The sequence below is a fragment of the Neofelis nebulosa genome, chromosome 8 (genome assembly GCF_028018385.1).
Source record: "Neofelis nebulosa isolate mNeoNeb1 chromosome 8, mNeoNeb1.pri, whole genome shotgun sequence".
In the NCBI taxonomy this organism is placed as follows: Eukaryota; Metazoa; Chordata; class Mammalia; order Carnivora; family Felidae; genus Neofelis; species Neofelis nebulosa.
The window spans coordinates 49539956-49544035 of record NC_080789.1 but is presented as its reverse complement, the minus strand read 5'-3'; the positions used below and the strand labels follow the sequence as shown (position 1 = coordinate 49544035).

The following is a 4080-nucleotide window of genomic DNA, read 5'->3' as shown; positions in this document are numbered from 1 at the left end:
CTCGCCAAAGATAACCTCACTTCTCACTCTTAATATGACAGTTTTTGATTTCTCCCAGAATGCTGAGATGTTTTCGAAGCAAAATGGAGTATTACATTTTTTTAACTAGGAGGGGGTGGGGGGGGGAGAAATTTTACCTCAAGTTCATGGAGATCTTTTCCTGTTTCCTTTGAGAAGTTTCAGTCTTAACCTTTCCCACCTTGGTCTTGACCCATCTAATTTAATTTCCGGTACGGTGTGAGGCCGGATAACAGCCCAACCCTGGCCCAATCGAGAGCGCCGCGTCCCCACCCGGCCCCGCCCCTCGGCTGGTCCCGAACTCCCGTTTCGCTCTCGCGAGATGCTGCTAGGAGGCCGGCTGCGTCTCTTTGGGTCTGTGCTCCTCCTGTGTCCCCGTTTGAGGACGTGTCTTCAAGGGAAATGCAACTGTGTGTTTGCGTCCCAGCCCTTGTATCTTTTAGAAATGCTTGGTTTCTCTGTCCCCAGCTTCTCAGCGTCTGCCGGGACCAAGAAGGGAGGACTGTCAACCGGCTCGGGCTGCGGAGTCGGCTCTCCTCTTGGAGGGCCCCACGCTCTTTTCGGCCCTGACAGTTCTCCGCTTTCTTCCAGCAGGTGATACCAGCCATGAAGTTGACCTTTCTCGTTTTGCTGGAGGGAAGGGCCGGTCAGCTGCAAGTTACTACGCACACATCACTTACGACAACAGATACGTTTTTCACTGTACTTGTGATAAAATTATGAAGGAAAGCAAGCCCACGTGTCCTACTATATTAAGAGGGAATATTAGGAGTCTCTGGTTTAAAAGTTAAGTCTCTCTCTTTTTTTTTTTTTTTGAATTGAGGTATCATTGACATAGAATATGGTGTAAGTTTAAGGTGCGCAGTGTGTTGATTTGACACATTTACGTATTATGATATGATTACCCTGGGAACATTGGTGAATACCTCTATCCCATCGCATAATTATCATTTCTTTTTTTGTGGTGAGAACATTTAAGATCTAGTCTCTTGGCAACTTTGAAGTGTAGAAGACCGTATTGTGGACTATAATCACCATGCTGTGCGTTCGATCTCTCGAACTCGCTCATCTTCTGGTTGCCGAGTTCAAACCCTTCAACATCTCCTCAATTCTTTCACCCCCTAGGCCCTGGTAACCACCATTCTACTCTTTCTATGATTTGGGGTTTTTTAGATTCTAGATGTAAGTAACAGTATACAGTCTTTCCCTGTCTGACTTATCTCACTTCACATGACGCCCTTAATTTCCATTTCTCCACATCCTCTCCAACACTTGCTTTCTCTGCTCTTCCTCTTGATAGTCATTCTAACAGGTGTGAGGTGATATCCTTCTGTGATTTTGATTTGTATTTCCTGATGATTAGTAATGTTGAGCGTCTTTTCATGCGACTGTTGGCCATTTAGATGTTTTCTTTGGGAAAATGTCCACTTAGTTCCTCTGCCCATTTTTAAATTGGATGGTTTGGTGGGGTTTTTTTGCTATTGAATTGCATGAGTTCCTTATATATTTTGGATATTAACCCGTTATCAGATATATGGTTTGCACATTTTTTCTTCCATTCCATAGGAATTTTGTTGATGGTTTCTCGCACTGTGCTGAGCTTTTTAGTTTGATCACTGTCTTCTATAGAAGCTGCTATAATTTCTCTAAGCACACCTGAGCCCTGAGCACATCAACAGTGTATTAGCAGAAGAAGCCAGCAGCTTAACATGTAATCCCACTTTCCCCATCAGTCCTTCATTTGGAACAAGTAATTTAGCCTCTCAAAGTCCCAATTTCCCTGATCCTGGCATTTCTTCTTCACCTTAAGAGCAGGATCCTATCTTTTAAGTGCTTTAAACCCTTGGAACAAAATGCAGTCTCTCACTGACTTGGGTAGTTTGAAAAGAGGTGCCACTGAAAAAAAATGTTAACTTCTTTAAAATGGTGAATATGTATATGCTTGAAAATCAAGACCGTATTTTTTTTTAAGGTAGGGAGGAAGCAAAAGAAATTCCCATAAAGCTACATACGACCCAAAAGGTACTGAGAGACAATCCCTAGAGAAAGGATATCTAAGGCAAATGTCACTGCCTTCACACAATTTCTTCTATGGTTGCTTCCAACTCCACTCCAGCAGCTGGAATATGGACACAGATTTATAGAAGAACTCCTTTGGAGGAATTGTAACTAAAAGCCAACAATTAATATTATCATATGGATAAAGGCTGAGCTTATCTTGATAATATCCTGGGATGGATATTCAGTGGATTTCAGGGCACTTTGTTTCGTGCTTAAATTTGCAACTGACAATGTCTAGTGATCAAGAAAGTTTTCAAAAACAAAGCTGAGGAATGGATGAAGGCCAAGGAGTGAGTGGGATCATCCTTAGGTAAAGAGAAGGATGTGCTTGCTTCCTGGCAGCTGGCCTCCAGCTGATGCAACTGTAATACTGTAGGACCGTCAGGGACCTCAGCAAATCTGAGTGATCACCCCTTTGGGAAAAAATACATACATAATTAATTGAAATTCCCTTCTAAAGCAGGGTCAGAAGAAAATGAATGTTGTCAAAGGGGAGCCAACACCAAGAGATAACCTCAGCTAATAGAGGATGTGATGGCTCAGAAGATAAACAAAATAAAGTGTAGGAGAACTGCAAGAAAAACAAATGAAGGGAAATAGGGAGGGAATCAAACACAGGATGAATTGGAAGGAAGTGACTACTTGGGGACAAGCCAGGGGAAAATATGGAAAAAAATAAGAGAGCTTACTTCTCTGGTGGAGGATGATGAAAATGGGGGAGACTCTGCAAGCCAGGGGAAAATATGGAAAAAAATAAGAGAGCTTACTTCTCTGGTGGAGGATGATGAAAATGGGGGACACTCTGCAGGTGTGGGTGCGGGAGGAATATGGGAAATCTCTGTACCTTATGTTCAATTTCACTGTGGACCAAAAACTGCTCTAAAAAAATAAAACTAAATCTTTAAAAAAAAAAAAAAAAAGGAACTTAGAAAAAGCCAATCACACACAACACCGATTGCTGGGGTTGGAGGAGGAGTGTTGGCATTCATTAGAAAAGAATCTTATTCAAAGGCTTGGACCTTGATCTCTTTTTGATTTAGCAGTAGGGACAACTCTCTTGGGATTTGGGCTCAAGGGGAAAAAAAAGAAAGAAAACACAGAAACAGCCATGCTGAACAGAGAAAGGCCACAAAGGGGAGCGGACAAACTACCACAGGAAGTCTCTCAAGAGGGTCCCTTTCTTTCTCTATCCTTAGAGTTCTACCCCTACTCCTTCATATCCTCTCCTTCATGTTTTGCCATGCTTCTTCATTCTTTCATGAGACTGTCCCACTGGTCACTTCTGTTACTTTATACTCCTCATCCAATAGGAAATAGGATAATAGCAATAAAAGCAAAGGTTGATGATAATATATATTATTATATATTACATGTATTATATAATTTATTTATAATATGTACCATTGCATATTCTATATCTTAGTACGTATTACTATTGAGGATAAGCATATACCATTCTCAAAAGTCTTCTTTTGACTCCAGATCTGAGTTTTATCTTGGCACTTGAAGGCTCATAGTATTTTAAAAGACATTCTAACGCTTGCTGGATCTCAGAATACCCATTTCTGAACTTGTACAATTTCTATGTTACCATTATTTTCAAGTACATATTTCCTACATTATAGTACAATGAAACTGTCAAGCAAGTTATAAATATAATGATACTTTGTACTTTTAAGTATTGTATTCCTGGAGCCAGAATTTCCCAAGCTTCCTTGCAAGCCAGACAAGTACTATGTATTTGCAATTTTATAGCTGAGGAAACTGAAGTATAGAGAAGTTACGAGCTTGAGCCAGTGCCTTACAGCAAGTCAGAAATAAAACTGGAATTTAAGAGAAATAAGTCACACTCAACATTGGATTTCCTGTACAGAGAAACATGAAATAAGAAGGAAAAATTACAAATTAGGGCTGTGAAAGTTTTTAATCAAGTTTATATATTTACCAGTGAAAAGCTAATATTTCATAAGCAATGACATTTAAGAGTACTACTAATAAAGA

The 4080-nt window shown here is 40.3% G+C and overlaps 1 long non-coding RNA gene across 1 annotated transcript; it reads left to right on the top strand.

The window, feature by feature from the left end:
* The first annotated feature begins 336 nt into the window (after positions 1–336).
* On the top strand, positions 337–751 carry LOC131483971 (uncharacterized). Its single transcript, XR_009247967.1, has 2 exons — positions 337–428; positions 613–751. It is a non-coding gene; the product is annotated as an uncharacterized LOC131483971 (long non-coding RNA).
* The last annotated feature ends 3329 nt before the right edge of the window (positions 752–4080 follow it).